A 20,249-nucleotide genomic window follows, 5' to 3' on the forward strand; every position below is an offset into this window, starting at 1 on the left:
GACGAAAGTAAAACAGTTCAAAATAGGGATGATACCTTTTTATTGACAGTGAAATATAAAATTATTTAACTGGATATTTCGAACACATATACAGTGTTCATCATCAGCAGTAAAACTAAAAGACATGAATAAAAATAAACAGAATTTATACCTAATAAACTAATTACATATAGTTTATTGCTCTTATTTTTTTCAATGCAACAGCCGAGGCAAATCTTCTTGACCTTTTCGGTTCCGGTTCATTAGATTTAACTGACGTATTACGTGGACTGAGGTCATAGCTCTTAGGTGAAGTGATATTTACTTTATTTGAAAGAGAGAGACAGAAGGAGAAAGGGAGACTGTTTTCCTAAATTAGTGATTAATATAGACCAGCACTTGAATGAAGCCTTAACCCTACTCATCCATCCAATCACATAGGTCAAACAGCATAGCCATACACAATCAACCATAAAGAATAATCCATGGACAGCAGTCATGTCGTCTCAATAAGTATAAGTCGTCATTTACCAAACAATAGAAAAAATAATAAAGACAAATAATTCAAAGGCAACAACCCAACACAAGGGCTCATCAGGAGAATACACTGGCCTATATGGGGTTTCGCCACTTTAAATTCTCTCTCTTTCTATATATATATATATATATATATATATATATCATATATAATATATAATATATATATATATATATATATATATATATATATATATTCTATCTATATATATAAAAATAAGTTGTCTGTGTGTGTGTGTGTGTCGAGTGACGTCATGTTTGTGTGTCGACTGACGTCATGTTTGTTGATTGACAAAATTACACACCGGGACATCAGGACACAAATGACGACCGGGACACCGGGACATCTATATATATATAAATAAGTTTTCTGTGTGTCTGTGTGTCGAGTGCCGTCATATTTTGTGTGTCGACTGACGTACTTTTTGTTGATTGACAAAATTACACACCAGGACATCGGGACACAAATGACGACCGGGACACCGGGACATAGGAACATAAATGACGACCGGGACACTCAAAGAGAAAGCGACCGGGACACAAGGAATGTTCGATTAGCAATCACCATCAACAAAGCACCAGGACACAAATGACGACCGGGACACAGGGAATATAAATGACGACCAGGACACTCAAAGAGAAATTACAGACCGAGACACCGGAACACAAATGACGACCAGGGCAAAATGACGACCGGGACACCGGGACACAGGGAATATAAATGACGACCGCGACACTCAAAGAGAAATTACAGACTGGGACACCGGGACACAAATGACGACTGGGACACAAGGAAACAACAACAACGGGGACGCTGGGGGACATAGGGGGATATATAGATGACGACAGGGACACAGGGAATGTTCTATTAGCAATCACCATCATCAAAGCTCAAGGGCAATCATTAGAATAATGAGGTATAGATCTGAATACAGATTGTTTTTCCCATGGATAATTATATGTTGCAAGTTCTAGAGTCGGTAAACCTGACAATCTATTTATATGCACAGACAATGGGACAGCCAAGAATGTTGTACTTTCGCAAATTTTACATAGTTATGAATATATATATATATATGTATATATATATATATATATATATATATATATATATATATATATATATATATATATATATATATATATATATATATATAAATAAGTTGTCTGTCTGTCTGTGGATCAGGTGACGTCATGTTTCTGTGTTGACTGACGTCATGAAATTAGTTGTCGTCATTTTTGCTTTGACAGTGACGTCATTAATGGTATTTAAGACATGCGTTCACGGAAAAATGTTTAATTGTAAAATGACTGAAGAACCTACAATGGCAACAGCCGAGGAAGCTGCTCAACGAGTCTATGCCAAAAAACTTGCTGCTGATAGAGAAAGTAAGAAAAGAGAGCGTGCCAAGGAATCACAAGAACAGCAAGAAAACAGGCTTGCAGCTGATAGAGAAAGTAAGAAAAGAAAGCGTGCCGAGGAATCACAAGAACAGCAAGAAAACAGGCTTGCGGCTAAAGAACGCAAAACCGCGCAGTTAAATGAAAATCCACCTGGAAAGCGAGAGTCAAAACATATCAAAACTGAAAATGATAGCGATGATGATTGGGTTTGGGATTTTGACTTGGATAAGGTCATCAATGCCTACCAGATTTAAGTTAAAAAACAAAGGTTCGGCGATATATACTTCATAGTGACGCTGAAAAATAAAGAAGAAAAAAAAACTGAAAAAATGTAAAAAACTAAAAAAACTAAAAAGAAAAAACACTCAAAGATAAATTACAGACCGGGACACAAATGACGACCGACACAGAGGGAATATAAATGACGACCAGGAACCTCAAATAAAAATTACAGACTGGGACACCCGGACACAAATCACGACCGGGAATATAAATGACGACTGGGACGCAGGGAAACAACTACAACGAGGACGCCGGGGGCACAGGCGGGATATATAATTGACGACTGAGACACAGGGCTTGTTTGAATAGAAATTACAGACCGGGACACAAATGACAACCGGGACATTGGGACACAGGGAATATAAATGACGACCGGGATACTCAAAGAGAAAATACAAACTGGGACACTAGGACACAAATGACGACCGGGACACAGGGAATATAAATGCTATTTATATGCACAGACAATGGGACAGCGAAGAATGTTGTATATTCGCATGTTTTACGTAGTTAAAAATATATATTTATATACATCTCTATTCACAGGTGGGACACAGCTACAATGGCGCGTAACTAATATGGCGCGTACGCCCCACCAACTAGGTGTTGGGTTGGCGCAAAGCGAGATGTGTGTATGCATGTTTGTTTGTTTGTAAAAAGAGCGTTTGTATATGACGTCATTATTAGTACATAAGGCTTTGTATATGCACATACATATAAATATAAAGGCTATTTATATGCACAGACAATGGGACAGCGAAGAATGTTGTATATTCGCATGTTTTACGTAGTTAAAAATATATATTTATATCTATCTCTATTCACAGGTGGGACACAGGGACACAGCTACAATGGTGCGTAACTAATATGGCGCGTAACGACTTACGCGCGCGGGGGGGCTTGGTGGGGTGGCGCCAAGCGCCACCCCAACAGCTAGTATATATATATACAAGCATTCATTTCGTCTGCAGGAGTTAAACTACGTAAAAATTGCGAATATACAACATTCTTGGCTTTCCCATTGTCTGTGCATATACAAAGCCGTATGTACTAATAATGACGTCATATGCAAACGCTCTTTTTACAAACAAACAAACATGCATACTTAACCGCTTCATTTGGTTCCAAAACTGTGTCGATTGACTTGTAAAGGACTGCCTGGTCTCGAATCTTGGTCAAAACAATATTGTTGATTTCGTGGACGTCTATATTTTTGGGTGCGAGAATCGCTCTTTCACTTAGCCATTTATTATTTTTATAATTTCTTAGAATATTCGGAAATACTTTTTCAATCAATTCATTTTTGGACGTCACTAAATAACAGAAATCAGCAGGTAGTTGTATACGTCCTGAAATTGAGTATCGTATCATAAATGTCTTTTTGTTCCGACGTTAACTTGGAAATGTTATTTTGTACATACGACAATAGATCACTCGTACTGTAACTTTGTTCACGATCCAATTCTACACATGTCGAAACAGCAGCGATACGGTTAGATGAAGGCATTCCCAAATCCTGAAGAGGTTTGTTTGCCATACGTACGCACAAATCTTCTATAATAACTAAAGTGTAGTTATAAATTTCTGATGTAAAATCAAAAGTCATATCTGACGTCTCTAACTGTTTTCAATGAAGTATATCTACAGACATTTTTGACTTATATTTTCCCCATAACTCTGAAGGAGCTGATGGAGAGCAAGTTGTTAAAATGATGCCAAACAATGCACGAATTTCACTTGGGGTTGACGTTTCGCACGCGTCATTGATGCAGTTATCCCAGTGTTGGTCATTCTCCAATAAATTCAGAGCTTGGCATGCACTACGGTAAGTGTCATGTATAGTACCGTTTACAGTTCTCAAATACTCAAAGGATGTCAGACCGGGTACATTCACCAAAAGCAGGCGTAGAAAGAAGCATTCATGTTGATTGGGGTGACCGGTGTAGAGTCTTCCTATCGTGGTATCTTTGAAGATGGTAGGTTGGCCGTCGACTGACATACCCTGTTTTCGACGTTCAAATACTTTATTTTTAGTATTCCACGTGTAATACGAAGGCACTTCAATATACAGCAGTTTTTTTGCAAAAGAATCATTTTTGCAAAGCGAAAAAAAGCTGTTAATTTTGTATCCGGTGGATTCAGGGCTCTTTGTTGCACGTTGGTTTCCGAGAAATAAACACGTTGACCATTCTGTAAATGTACCGCTAAGTGAACAACAGCTGGACTACGTTCATGTATCGGAAATGAAAGAATTCGCCAAACAGCTTCATTACTGCTTATGTATCTTCCAGCCTGATATTGTACGATTTCGTCGAAATCTTTGATTTTGGGCTGTAAGCCGAAAACTGCCATGTCACTGCCTTTGTTGACCTATTTACATATGTATTTGATTGCCTTTACGGAGTTACAGTATTCAACGTTTATGTGTGCATTAAATGTTTTTGATAATAATGGGGAATATGGAACAACCCACTGGTTATCTACTTCGATGGTGGTACCGTTGCCATTGTAGGTTCTTCAGTCTTTTTACAATTAGAAATTTCTCTTTCAACGGTCTTCTTACAATTAAAAATTTGTCTTTGAACGATATTCTTAAATACCTGTGTCCTGGTCGTTATTTATATTCCCTGTGTCCTGGTCGTCATTTGTGTCCCGGTATCCCAGTCTGTAATTTCTCTTTGAGTGTCCCGGTCGTTATTTATATTCCCTCTGTCCCGGTCGTCATTTGTGTCCCGGTCTGTAATTTCTCTTTGAGTGTTTTTCTTTTTAGTATTTTTTTAGTTTTTTACATTTTTTCTTTTTTCAGTTTTCTTTTTCTTCTTTATTTTTCAGCTTCACTATGAAATACATATCGCCGAACCTTTGTTTTTTTAACTAGAATCTGGTAGGCATTGATGACCTTATCCAAGTCAAAATCCCAAACCCAATCATCATCGCTATCATTTTAAGTTTTGATATGTTTTGACTCTCGCTGTCCAGGTGGATCTTCATCTAACTGCGCGGTTTTGCGTTCTTTAGCCTCAAGCCTGTTTCCTTGCTGTTCTTTTGATTCCTCGGCACGCTTTCTTTTCTGACTTTCTCTATCAGCAGCAAGTTTTTTGGCATAGACTCTTTGAGCATCTTCATCGGCTTTTGCCATGGTCAGTTCATCAGTCATTGTAAACTTAAACATTAATAGATTTCTACGTGAACATATGTCTTAAATATCTTGAATGACGTCACCGTCAAAGCTAAAATGACGACAACTAATTTCATGACGTCAGCCGACACAGAAACGTGACGTCACCTGATACACAGACAGACAGACAACTTATTTTTATATATATAGATATATATATATATATATATATATATATATATATATATATATATATATATATATATATACATATATATATATATATATATATATATATATATATATATATATATATATATATACTAGCTGTTGGGGTGGCGCTTCGCGCCACCCCAACACCTAGTTGGTGGGGGCGCTTCGCGCCCCCCCCCAAGCCCCCCCGCGCGCGTAAGTCGTTACGCGCCATATTAGTTACGCGCCATTGTAGTTGTGTCCCTATGTCCCACCTGTGAATATAGATAGATATATTATATATATGTTTTTAACTACGTAAAACTTGCGAATATACAACATTCTTTGCTGTCCCATTGTCTGTGCATATAAATAGATTGTCAGGTTTACCGACTCTTGAACATGCAACATATAATGGTCCATGGGAAAACAATCCGTATTCAGATCTATACCTCATGATTCTAATGATTACCCTTGAGCTTTGTTGATGGTGATTGCTAATCGAACATTCCCTGTCCCGGTGTCCCGGTCGTCATTTATATCCCCCTGTGCCCCCCGGCGTCCCCGTTGTAGTTGTGTCCCTGTGTCCCGGTCGTCATTTATATTTTTTACTTATGTCCTGGTCATTATGGCTTATGTATGGTCATTTATGTTCCCTGTGTCCCGGTCGTCATTTGTATCCCGGTGTCCCGGTCTGTATATACATTCGTTTTTTAGTTTTGTTTTTCTCCTTTATTTTTTTCCTTTTTTATTTTTTTTTCTTTTTTAGTTTATTTAGATTTTTAGATTTTTTAGTTTTTTTATTAGTTTTTAGTTTTTTTTTTTTTTTTAGTTTTTTTGTAGTCTTTACCTTCTTTTTAGTTTTTTTAGTTTTTTTTTTTACTTATGTCCTGGTCGTCATTTATACTCCCTGTGTCCCGGTGCTTTGTTGATTGCTAATCGAACATTCCTTTTGTCCCGGTCGCTTTCTCTTTGAGTGTCGTCATACCTGGTTGGTGGGGGCGCTTCGCGCCCCCCCAAGCCCCCCCGCGCGCGTAAGTCGTTACGCGCCATATTAGTTACGCGCCATTGTAGTTGTGTCCCTATGTCCCATTTTATTAGTTTTTAGGTTTTTTTTTCTTTTTAGTTTTTTTGTAGTTTTTACCTTCTTTTTAGTTTTTTTAGTTTTTTTTTTTACTTATGTCCTGGTCGTCATTTATACTCCGTGTCCCAGTGCTTTGTTGATTGCTAATCGAACATTCCTTTTGTCCCGGTCGCTTTCTCTTTGAGTGTCGTCATTTATTTTTTTCTTTTTTAGTTCTTACCTTTTTTAGTTTTTTTTTAGTTTTTTATTGGTTTTTACCTTTTTTTTTATAGCTTTTTTAGTTTTTTTTCGTTTTTTCTTTTTACTTTTTTTTTTAGTTTTTATCTTTTTTATTTTTTTTTTATTTTTATTCTTGATTTTATTAGTTTTCTTTTTCTCTTCTATTTTTCAGTTTTTTCCTTTTTTTTAGTTTTTTTTTTAGTTTTTAGTTTTTTTTAGTTTTTACCTTTTTTTAGTTTTTTTTAGTTTTTTTAGTTTTTTAGCCTTTTTATTTTTTTTTATTAGTTTTTAGTTTTTTTGTAGTTTTTGCCTTTTTTTAGTTTTTTCAGTTTTTTTTTAGTTTTTAGTTTTTTACCTTTTTTAGCCTAAAATTTTATTAGTTTTCTTTTTCTCTTCTATTTTTCAGTTTTTTCCTTTTTTTTAGTTTTTTTTTTAGTTTTTAGTTTTTTTTAGTTTTTTGCCTTTTTTTAGTTTTTTTAGTTTTTTAGCCTTTTTATTTTTTTTTTATTAGTTTTTAGTTTTTTTGTAGTTTTTGCCTTTTTTTAGTTTTTTCCATGACGTCACCTGATCCATCCACACATCCACAGACAGACAACTTATTTTTATATATATAGATATATATATATGTATATATATATATATATATATATATATATATATATATATATATATATATATATATATATATATATATATATATATATATATATATATATATATATATATACTAGCTGTTGGGGTGGCGCTTCGCGCCACCCCAACACCTAGTTGGTGGGGGCGCTTCGCACCCCCCCCAAGCCCCCCCGCGCGCGTAAGTCGTTACGCGCCATAATAGTTACGCGCCATTGTAGTTGTGTCCCTATGTCCCACCTGTGAATATAGATATCTATATATATATATGGTTTTAACTACGTAAAACTTGCGAATATACAACATTCTTTGCTGTCCCATTGTCTTTGCATATAAATAGATTGTCAGGTTTACCGACTCTTGAACATGCAACATATAATGGTCCATGGGAAAACAATCTGTATTCAGATCTATACCTCATGATTCTAATGATTGCCCTTGAGCTTTGTTGATGGTGATTGCTAATCGACCATTCCCTGTCCCGGTGTCCCGGTCGTCATTTACATCCCCCTGTTTCCCCCGGTGTCCCCGTTGTAGTCGTGTCCCTGTGTCCCGGTCGTCATTTATATTCCCTGTGTCCCGGGTCCCGGTCATCATTTGTATCTCGGTGTCCCGGTCTGTATATACATTCGTTTTTTAGTTTTGTTTTTCTCCTTTATTTTTTTCCTTTTTTTTTTGTATCCCGGTGTACCGGTCTGTATATACATTCGTTTTTTAGTTTTGTTTTTCTCCTTTATTTTTTTCCTTTTTTTTTCTTTTTTAGTTTATTTAGATTTTTAGATTTTTTAGTTTTTTTATTAGTTTTTAGTTTTTTTTCTTTTTAGTTTTTTTGTAGTTTTTACCTTCTTTTTAGTTTTGTTAATTTTTTTTTTTACTTGTGTCCTGGTCGTCATTTATACTCCCTGTGTCCCGGTGCTTTGTTGATTGCTAATCGAACATTCCTTTTGTCCTGGTCGCTTTCTCTTTGAGTGTCGTCATTTATTTTTTTCTTTTTTAGTTCTTTTAGTTTTTACCTTTTTTAGTTTTTTTTTAGTTTTTAGTTTTTTTAGTTTTTTACCTTTTTTTAGTTTTTTTAGTTTTTTTAGTTTTTTAGCTTTTTTATTTTTTTTATTAGTTTTTATTTTTTTTGTAGTTTTTGCCTTTTTTTTAGTTTTTTTAGTTTTTTAGCTTTTTTATTAGTTTTTAGTTTTTTTTGTAGTTTTTGCTTTTTTTTAGTTTTTTAGTTTTTTAGCTTTTTTATTTTTTTTATTAGTTTTTAGTTTTTTTTGTAGTTTTTGCCTTTTTTTAGTTTTTTCAGTTTTGACGTCACCTGATCCAGTTTTTTCAGGTGACGTCACCTGATCCACGATCCACAGATCCACAGACAACTTATTTTTATATATATAGATAGTTTTTTTTTTTTTACTTATGTCCTGGTCGTCATTTATACTCTCTGTGTCCCGGTGCTTTGTTGATTGCTAATCGAACATTCCTTTTGTCCTGGTCGCTTTCTCTTTGAGTGTCGTCATTTATTAGTTTTTTCCTTTTTTTTTAGTTTTTTATTGGTTTTTACCTTTATTTTAGCTTATTTTTCAGTTTTTTCCTTTTTTTTAGTTTTTTTTTATTTTTTATTTTTTTTAGTTTTTTACCTTTTTTTAGTTTTTTTAGTTTTTTAGCTTTTTTACTTTTTTTATTAGTTTTTAGTTTTTTTTTGTAGTTTTTGCCTTTTTTTAGTTTTTTCAGTTTTTTTTTTAGTTTTTTATTGGTTTTTACCTTTATAGTTTTTTTAGTTTTTTAGCTTTTTTATTTTTTTTATTAGTTTTTAGTTTTTTTTTGTAGTTTTTGCCTTTTTTTAGTTTTTTCAGTTTTGACGTCACCTAATCCAGTTTTTTCAGGTGACGTCACCTGACACATCCATCCATCCACAGACAACTTATTTTTATATATCTACTAGCTGTTGGGGTTTTGTTTTTCTCCTTTATTTTTTTCCTTTTTTTTTCTTTTTTAGTTTATTTAGATTTTTAGATTTTTTTGTTTTTTTATTAGTTTTTAGTTTTTTTTTCTTTTTAGTTTTTTTGTAGTTTTTACCTTCTTTTTAGTTTTGTTAATTTTTTTTTTTACTTGTGTCCTGGTCGTCATTTATACTCCCTGTGTCCCGGTGCTTTGTTGATTGCTAATCGAACATTCCTTTTGTCCTGGTCGCTTTCTCTTTGAGTGTCGTCATTTATTTTTTTCTTTTTTAGTTCTTTTAGTTTTTACCTTTTTTAGTTTTTTTTTAGTTTTTAGTTTTTTTAGTTTTTTACCTTTTTTTAGTTTTTTTAGTTTTTTAGCTTTTTTATTTTTTTTATTAGTTTTTAGTTTTTTTGTAGTTTTTGCCTTTTTTTTTAGTTTTTTGTCCTGGTCGCTTTCTCTTTGAGTGTCGTCATTTATTAGTTTTTTCCTTTTTTTTTTAGTTTTTTATTGGTTTTTACCTTTATTTTAGCTTATTTTTCAGTTTTTTCCTTTTTTTTAGTTTTTTTTTATTTTTTATTTTTTTTAGTTTTTTACCTTTTTTTAGTTTTTTTTAGTTTTTTAGTTTTTTAGCTTTTTTACTTTTTTTATTAGTTTTTAGTTTTTTTTTGTAGTTTTTGCCTTTTTTTAGTTTTTTCAGTTTTTTTTTTAGTTTTTTATTGGTTTTTACCTTTATAGTTTTTTTAGTTTTTTAGCTTTTTTATTTTTTTTATTAGTTTTTAGTTTTTTTTGTAGTTTTTGCCTTTTTTTAGTTTTTTCAGTTTTGACGTCACCTAATCCAGTTTTTTCAGGTGACGTCACCTGACACATCCATCCACACATCCATCCACACATCCACAGACAGACAACTTATTTTTATATATATAGATATATATATATATACTAGCTGTTGGGGTGGCGCTTCGCGCCACCCCAACACCTAGTTGGTGGGGGCGCTTCGCGCCCCCCCCAAGCCCCCCCGCGCGCGTAAGTCGTTACGCGCCATAATAGTTACGCGCCATTGTAGTTGTGTCCCTATGTCCCACCTGTGAATATAGATATATATATATATATATGGTTTTAACTACGTAAAACTTGCGAATATACAACATTCTTTGCTGTCCCATTGTCTTTGCATATAAATAGATTGTCAGGTTATCCCCCTGTTTCCCCCGGTGTCCCCGTTGTAGTTGTGTCCCTGTGTCCCGGTCGTCATTTATATTCCCTGTGTCCCGCGTCCCGGTCATCATTTGTATCCCGGTGTCCCGGTCTGTATATACATTCGTTTTTTAGTTTTGTTTTTCTCCTTTATTTTTTTCCTTTTTTTTTCTTTTTTAGCTTATTTAGATTTTTAGATTTTTTAGTTTTTTTTATTAGTTTTTAGTTTTTATTTCTTTTTAGTTTTTTTGTCCCGGTCGTCATTTATATCCCCCTGTTTCCCCCGGTGTCCCCGTTGTAGTTGTGTCCCTGTGTCCCGGTCGTTATTTATATTCCCTGTGTCCCGGTCGTCATTTGTATCCCGGTGTACCGGTCTGTATATACATTCGTTTTTTAGTTTTGTTTTTCTCCTTTATTTTTTTCCTTTTTTTTTCTTTTTTAGTTTATTTAGATTTTTAGATTTTTTAGTTTTTTTATTAGTTTTTAGTTTTTTTTTCTTTTTAGTTTTTTTGTAGTTTTTACCTTCTTTTTAGTTTTGTTAATTTTTTTTTTTACTTGTGTCCTGGTCGTCATTTATACTCCCTGTGTCCCGGTGCTTTGTTGATTGCTAATCGAACATTCCTTTTGTCCTGGTCGCTTTCTCTTTGAGTGTCGTCATTTATTTTTTTCTTTTTTAGTTCTTTTAGTTTTTACCTTTTTTAGTTTTTTTTTAGTTTTTAGTTTTTTTAGTTTTTTACCTTTTTTTAGTTTTTTTAGTTTTTTAGCTTTTTTATTTTTTTTATTAGTTTTTAGTTTTTTTGTAGTTTTTGCCTTTTTTTTTAGTTTTTTGTCCTGGTCGCTTTCTCTTTGAGTGTCGTCATTTATTAGTTTTTTCCTTTTTTTTTTTAGTTTTTTATTGGTTTTTACCTTTATTTTAGCTTATTTTTCAGTTTTTTCCTTTTTTTTAGTTTTTTTTTATTTTTTATTTTTTTTTAGTTTTTTACCTTTTTTTAGTTTTTTTAGTTTTTTTAGTTTTTTAGCTTTTTTACTTTTTTTATTAGTTTTTAGTTTTTTTTTGTAGTTTTTGCCTTTTTTTAGTTTTTTCAGTTTTTTTTTTAGTTTTTTATTGGTTTTTACCTTTATAGTTTTTTTAGTTTTTTAGCTTTTTTATTTTTTTTATTAGTTTTTAGTTTTTTTTTGTAGTTTTTGCCTTTTTTTAGTTTTTTCAGTTTTGACGTCACCTAATCCAGTTTTTTCAGGTGACGTCACCTGACACATCCATCCACACATCCATCCATCCATCCATCCACAGACAACTTATTTTTATATATATAGATATATATATATATATATATATATATATATATATATATATAGATATATCTATATATATAAAAATAAGTTGTCTGTGGATGGATGGATGGATGGATGTGTGGATGGATGTGTCAGGTGACGTCACCTGAAAAAACTGGATTAGGTGACGTCAAAACTGAAAAAACTAAAAAAAGGCAAAAACTACAAAAAAAACTAAAAACTAATAAAAAAAATAAAAAAGCTAAAAAACCAAAAAAACTATAAAGGTAAAAACCAATAAAAAACTAAAAAAAAAACTGAAAAAACTAAAAAAAGGCAAAAACTACAAAAAAAAACTAAAAACTAATAAAAAAAGTAAAAAAGCTAAAAAACTAAAAAAACTATAAAAACTAAAAAAAGGTAAAAAACTAAAAAAAATAAAAAATAAAAAAAAACTAAAAAAAAGGAAAAAACTGAAAAATAAGCTAAAATAAAGGTAAAAACCAATAAAAAACTAAAAAAAAAAGGAAAAAACTAATAAATGACGACACTCAAAGAGAAAGCGACCAGGACAAAAGGAATGTTCGATTAGCAATCAACAAAGCACCGGGACACAGGGAGTATAAATGACGACCAGGACACAAGTAAAAAAAAAAATTAACAAAACTAAAAAGAAGGTAAAAACTACAAAAAAACTAAAAAGAAAAAAAAACTAAAAACTAATAAAAAAACTAAAAAATCTAAAAATCTAAATAAACTAAAAAAGAAAAAAAAAGGAAAAAAATAAAGGAGAAAAACAAAACTAAAAAACGAATGTATATACAGACCGGTACACCGGGATACAAATGACGACCGGGACACAGGGAATATAAATAACGACCGGGACACAGGGACACAACTACAACGGGGACACCGGGGGAAACAGGGGGATATAAATGACGACCGGGACAAAAAAACTAAAAAGAAATAAAAACTAAAAACTAATAAAAAAAACTAAAAAATCTAAAAATCTAAATAAGCTAAAAAAGAAAAAAAAAGGAAAAAAATAAAGGAGAAAAACAAAACTAAAAAACGAATGTATATACAGACCGGGACACCGGGATACAAATGATGACCGGGACCCGGGACACAGGGAATATAAATGACGACCGGGACACAGGGACACAACTACAACGGGGACACCGGGGGAAACAGGGGGATGTAAATGACGACCGGGACACCGGGACAGGGAATGGTCGATTAGCAATCACCATCAACAAAGCTCAAGGGCAATCATTAGAATCATGAGGTATAGATCTGAATACAGATTGTTTTCCCATGGACCATTATATGTTGCATGTTCAAGAGTCGGTAAACCTGACAATCTATTTATATGCAAAGACAATGGGACAGCAAAGAATGTTGTATATTCGCAAGTTTTACGTAGTTAAAACCATATATATATATATATATCTATATTCACAGGTGGGACATAGGGACACAACTACAATGGCGCGTAACTATTATGGCGCGTAACGACTTACGCGCGCGGGGGGGCTTGGGGGGGGCGCGAAGCGCCCCCACCAACTAGGTGTTGGGGTGGCGCGAAGCGCCACCCCAACAGCTAGTATATATATATATATATATATATATATATATATATATTCACAGGTGGGACACAGGGACACAACTACAATGGCGCGTAACTAATATGGCGCGTAACAACTTACGCGCAAGGGGGGGGGGGGCTTAGGGGGGACCAACGACTAGACCAACAACTAGACCAACAACTAGGTGTTGGTCTTCTATATGTATAAAAATAAGTTGTCTGTGTGTCTGTCATGTGACGTCACTGTTCGCATATGACGTCTGAATTATTTCATCACATACCAATTCAAAAACGAATGTATTCAAGCCGAAGTAGCTCAGTTATTTAACTACCTGTGTTGGCGCAGTGGGATTGACCTTAACGTGGAAATATGGGACCCAGAGATCGAACCATGCTGCAGGAATTTACTACAGGGCTGACGCAGGGACCGTAGTATTCAAGAAGCGTCGTTAATCCAATACAAATAAAGTAGCTCAGTTGGTAAAGCGTTATGTTCCAGGTTCTAGGTCCGAGAGGTTCCAGGTTCGAACCTTGGCTTTAGAATTAATACAAAAGAAGAAAAAAACTATAAAAGATATGAACTACAAAAAAAAACTAAAAGGAAAATACTAGAAAAAATTAAAAAATCTTAAGAACTAAAAAAAAATTAAAAAAGGGTAAAAAACTAAAAACTGAAAAAGTCTAAAAAAACTAAAAAAAGGTAAAAACTAAAAAAAAACTAAAAAGAAAAAAAACTAAAAACTAATAAAAAAAACTAAAAAAAACTAAAAAAACTAAAACCTGTAAAAGAAAAAAAAACTAAAAAAAGAAAAAAAAACTGACAAATAAAGAAGAAAAAGAAAACTAAAAAAAAAAACTAAAAAAGGTAAATGTATTCAAGCCGAAGTACCTGAGTTGGTAAAGCGTTATGTTCTAAGTTCTAGGTCCGAGAGGTTCCAGGTTCAAACCTTGGGTTTAGCATTAATACAAAAGAAGAAAAAAAACTAAAAAAGAAAAAAAAACAACGACTACGGTTAAATGGGGCAAAAGGTAAAGGCAAAAAATTACGGCATTGGAATTGTACAATCCCTACCAGCGGCTCTGATCTCTATTTCATGGCCCTTCAGCCCGGAATAATCCATTGCATTAGCCAAAGAAATAATCATACAAAAACCAGTTTATCGCCTCAATTACAGTTCGTCGTAACGAATTGTAGTGAGGAGCGACCCGGCTTAATAGTAACCAAAACTAAAAAAAACTAAATTTTGATACCAATAGTTACATCAAAAGAATCACATTTTTATATTGATTTTAAATATATAAGCTTGATCAAGTTTAGTCTTACCGATCAACAGTTACGAGCCTGAGAAAATTTGCCTTATTTTAGAAAACAGGGGGAAACACCCCCTTAAAGTCATAGAATCTGATCGATAATAGGGAAAAATATCCGCTAAAAGCCACAAAATCTAAATGAAAATCAAACGTTCAGATTCAGTGTATCAGAGAACCATACTGTAGAAGTTTCAAGCTCCTATCTACAAAAATGCGGAATTTTGTATTTTTTGCCAGAAGACATATCACGGAAGCGTATTTATTTGTTTCTTTTTTGTTTTTTGTTTTTTTCCAGGGGTGACCGTAACGACCCAGTGGTCCTAAAATGTCACGAGAGGGCTCATTCTACCTGAAATGAAGTGTTTTAGTGCTCTTTTAAAGTAACCCAAAAAATTTGAAGGCATTTAGACCCCCTCCAATAATAATTTTTTCCCAAAGTCACCGAATCAATATTTTGAGATAGCCGTTTTGTTCAAAAAAGTCGAAATCCCTAATAACTATTTGAAGTATTTGAAGATGACTGAATTCCCCACAGTTCCCGGTGGAGGGTCTGCAAGTTACAAACTTTGACCATTGTTTACATATAGTAATGGTTATTGGGAAGTGTACAGACGTTTTCGGGGGAACTTTTCGTGTCGGGGGAATGATCCGGGGGAGAAGGTTACGTGGGAGGATCTTTCTATTGAGGAATTTATCATGTTGTAAGAAAAATTTCCCATGAAGGGGGCGCAAGATTTTCTAACACTATTAAAAAAAACAATGACAAAATAAATAAAGAAAAGTTTTTTCAACTGGAAGTAAGAAGTAGCATTAAAACTTTAAACGAGGAGAAATTATTAAGCATATAAGGGGGCTTGTCTCCTCCTCAATACTTAACTCTTTACGCTAAAGTATTTTTTGTAATTTCAACTATGTATTCTACGGCCTTTGTGACTCAAGGGTCATCATTAAATAATGGGGACAAAATTCAAGCTGTAGTGCAAAGAGTGATGTATTGACGAGGGGGCGAGCCTCCTCATATACGAAATAAAAATATAAAAATTTTCGTTCCGTAAGTTAGTTCGTATGTGACGTATATATTTTACTAATGAACACGTTCGTAAAAAAAAATCAAAAGTTCTAGTTACCATTTTAACTGATCAAAAATTGGAGGGCAACTAAGCTTCCTCCCCAACTACTAAATTAAAAAAACAAGTTTTTCAAATGAAAGTAAGGAGCGACTACCGTATATGATAGGGTTTATTCCCTCTTCAACGCCCCGCTCTTTACGCTAAAGTTTTTTATTGTTTAAAAAATAAGAGTTGAGAGAAAGAGTCAAATTTTAGCCTAGAGAGCAGGGCGTTGAGGGGGGGGGGAGAAACCACTTCCATATATGAAATGATTTCTGTTCTTTTTAGTTTTAATGTCGCTCCTTACTTTCAGTTGAAAAAACTTGTTTTTTTATTTAATTTCTGAACGTTTTTGAATTAATACATGTTTGATTTTGGCTCTCCGCACATAAATTATTAAAATGAAATTTGCATATTAATTCTTTTTTTGGCTGAATGGCTTTCTCTTAGTTTTGATCAGACGATTTTGAAAAATAAGGGGTGGGGAAGGAGGCTTAGTTGCCCTCCAATTTTTCGGTTACTTAAAAAGGCAACTAGAACTTTTAATTTTTAACGAACGTTTTTATTAGTAAAAAATATGCGTAACTTAAGAATTAACTTACGTAACAAACTTTTATATTGTTATATTTTTATTATGTATATGCGGGGGTTTGTACCCTCGTTAATACCTCACTCTTTACGCTAAATCGTAAGTTTTGTCCCAATTCTTTAAGAATGACCCCTGAATCAGAAAGGCCGTAGAGTAAATAGTTGAAATTACTAAAAATACTTTAGCATAAAGAGCGAGGTATTTATCTCCTCCTAAATACCTCGCTCTTTATGCTAAAGTATTTTAGAGCCCGTCATATGCGTAATAATCTCTGTTCATTTTAAGTTTCAATGCTAATCCTTAGTTGATATTGAAAAAAAACGTTTTCATGTTTATTTTTTCGTTGTTTTTTTATAGTAATACAAGAAAATCCTGTGCCTTTTAGACAAAATTTTTCGTCCCCCATGACATATTCCTCCAAGAAAAGATCCTCCCACATAGCCCCTCCCCTCAAACCCACCCCCTAAACCAAAAAATCCCCCTGAAAACGTCTGTACACTTCCCAATAATCATTACTGTATGTAAACACTGGTCAAAGTTTGTAACTTGCAGTCCCTCCCCCAGGGATTGTGGGGGAGTAAGTCATTCCCAAAGACATAGTTATTATGGTTTTCGACTATGCGGAACAATATGGCTATCTCAAAATTTTGATTTGTTGACTTTTGGAAAAAATGAGCGTGGGAGGGGGCCTAGGTGTCCTCCAGTTTCTTTGGTCACTTAAAGGCATTAGAACTTTTCATTTCCGCTAGAGTGAGCCTTCTTGCGATATTCTAGGACCACTTGGTCGATACGATGACCCCTGGAAAAAAACAAACAAAAAAACCAAACAAATAAACACGCACCCTTGATTTGTCTTCTGGCAAAAAATACGAAATTCTACATTTTTGTAGATAGGAGCTTGACATTTTTGCTATACGGTTCTCTGGTACCCCGAAAGCCATGGTGTGATTTTCGTTAAGATTCTATTACTTTTAGTGGATGTTTCTGCCTTTTTTCCAAAATAAGGCAAATTTTCTCAGGCTCGTAGCTTTTGATCACAAAGACTAAATTTGATGAAACTTATATATTTAGAATCAGCATGAAAATTTTATTCTTTTGATGCAACTATTGATATCAAAATTCCGTTTTTTAGAGTTTCGTTTACTATTGAGCCGGGTCGCTCCTTACTACGGTTCGTTAACACGAACTGTTTGATCAACTAAACAAGATCTAAGAGCTCATATGGCACTTGTGACGAGGTCAGAAGAGCCAAAAATCCAAGAGCTCGTATGACATTAGCTCTAGCAAAATTCTAAGAATCAAAAGAATGGTTTAAAAGGAAAATCAGAGGCTTAATGCCGGCAGGGATTTTAAATAAGAGCTCTGAGACACGAGGCCCTTCTAAATATCAAAATTCGTCAAGATCCGATGACCAACTCTTAAGTTAAAAATATCTCATTTTTTTCTATTTTTCCTTTCCCTTTAGCTCCCCAAATGGTCGAATCGGGGAAAACGACTTTATCAAGTCAATTTGATCAGGTCCCTGACACACCTACCAATTTTCATGGTCCTAGCACGTCCAAAAGCACCGAACTTGCCAAAGCACATGACCCCCTAACTCTCCCAAGAGAGCAGATCCAGTCAGGTTAAGCCAATCACGTATCTATAACATTTGCTTATTCTACCCACCAAGTTTCATCCCGATCTCACCACTCCAAGCGTTTTACAAGATTTCCGGCTTCCCCCTCAAACTCCCCCAATGTGACAAAATCTGGTGGGAATTTAAAATAAGGCCTCTGAGACATGACTTCCTTCTAAATTTGAAATTTCATTAATATCCAGTCACTCGTTCGTAAGTTAAAAATACCTCAATTTTTCTAATTTTCCGAATAAACCCCCCCCCCCCCCAAATCCCCCAAAGAGAGCAGATTCAGTCCTGTTGTGTCAATCACGTATCTAGGACTTGTGCTTATTCTTCCCACCAAGTTTCATCCCGATATCTCCACTCTAAGCGTTTTCCAAGATTTCCTGTTTTTCCCATCAACTCCCCCCAATATGGCCGGATACAGTTGGAATTTAATATAAGAGCTCTGACACATGAATTCCTTGTAAATATCAAATTTCATTAAGATCCGATCACCCATTCCTAAGTTAAAAATACCTTTTTTCAATTTTTCCTCTCCCTGCAGCCCCCCCCCCAGTTGGTTGAATCAGGGAAACGACCGTTATCAAGTCAATTTGTGCAGGTCTCTGACACGCCTATCAATTTTCATCGTCCTAGCACGTCTAGAAGCACAGAACTCGCCGAGGCACCGGAAATTCCCCCAACTCCCCCAAAGAGATCGGATCCGGTCCAGTTATGTCCATCACATATCTAGAACTTGTGCTTATTCTTCCCATCAAGTTTCATCCCATCTCTCCACCCTAAGCTTTTTCCAAGATTTCCGGTTTCCAAAATTTCCGTTTTCCCCTCCAACACCCAATGTCCCTGGATCACATTTGAATTGAAAATGGAGTTCTGGGACATAAAACCTTTATATATATAAAGTTCCCTTAACGTTTTCCAAAATTTCCAGTTCGCCCCTCCAACTCAACCCAACGTCACCAGATCTGGTTGGGATTCAAAATAAGAGCTCCGAGACACGAGGTCCTTCTAAATATCAAATTTTATTAGGATCCAACCACCCATTCGTAAATTAAAATACCTTGTTTTTTCTGATTTTTCCGAATTACGTGATTAGGTCCCCCCCTAACTCTCCTAAAGAGAGCAGTTGCGGTCTGGTTATGTCAATCACGTATCTAGGACTTGTGCTTATTCTTCCCACCAGGTTTCAGCCCGTTCTCTCCACTTTAAGCGTTTTCCAAGATTTCCAGCCCCCCTAACTCCCCCAATGACAGTGGATCCGGTCAGAATTCAAAGCATTGGATCTGATTTAAAAGGTCCTTCTAAATATCAGATTTCGTTAAGATCATATCACTCCTTCGTAAGCTAAAAATATCACATTTTCCCAATTTTTTCATAAATAACCCCCCCCCCAACTCCTCCAAAGAGAATGGATCCGTTCCGGTTAAGTCAATCACGTATCTAGGACTTGTACTTATTTTCCCCACCAAGTTTCATCCCGATCCCTCCACTCTAAGCGTTTTCCTAGATTTCAGATTTGGCCCTTCAATCCCCCCTAATGTCATCGGATCAGGTAAAGATTTGAAATAAGAGCTCTAAGACACGATATACTTCTAAATATCAAATTTCATTAAGATCCGATTACCCGTTCGTAAGGTAAAAATACCTCATTTTTCTAATTTTTCCGAAATAACGGTTCCCCCACTCCCTCAGATGGTCAAATCGGAGGAACAACTATTTTTAATTTAATTTGGTCTGGTTGGTCCCTGATACACCTGCCAAATTTCATCGTCCTAGCTTACCTGGAAGTGCCCAAACTAGCAAAACCGGGACAGACAGACTGACAGATTTTGCGATAGGTATATGTCACTTGGTAAATACCAAGTGTCATAAAAGCAAACAAGTTTTTTCAACAAAAGTAAAATGCAACATAAAACCTAAAACAAACAGAAATTATTACGTATATGAAGGGGGCTACCCTCTCCTCAACATATTGCACTTTACACTTAAGTTTTTTAGTAGACTACTTTTAAAAAAGCTTACAGTTCTAATTAAACAATCGTTGTAATTTAGGATTCATATTTAAAGAATTGGGACAAAATTCAAACTTTAGCGTAAAGAGTGAGGTGCTGATGAGGGGGTATCCCCCTTCATATGCACAATAATTTCTGTTCGTTTTAAGTTTTAATATAGCTCCTTACTTTCA

General features: G+C 34.5%; 1 protein-coding gene and 1 long non-coding RNA gene across 2 annotated transcripts in view; both read right to left on the reverse strand.

Annotated features, from left to right (window-relative positions):
* LOC136026181 (large ribosomal subunit protein uL16m-like) overlaps nt 1-20,249 on the reverse strand; it is a 235,760-nt gene that overhangs the window by 47,521 nt on the left and 167,990 nt on the right. The gene's annotated exons all lie outside the window — the stretch shown is intronic.
* On the reverse strand, nt 6,221-13,462 carry LOC136026182 (uncharacterized). The gene is made up of 2 exons (XR_010617231.1): nt 10,236-13,462; nt 6,221-7,379 (listed from the first exon to the last, which is right to left on the reverse strand). It is a non-coding gene; the product is annotated as an uncharacterized LOC136026182 (long non-coding RNA).

The sequence above is a fragment of the Artemia franciscana genome, chromosome 4 (assembly GCF_032884065.1).
Source record: "Artemia franciscana chromosome 4, ASM3288406v1, whole genome shotgun sequence".
NCBI lineage: Eukaryota > Metazoa > Arthropoda > Branchiopoda > Anostraca > Artemiidae > Artemia > Artemia franciscana.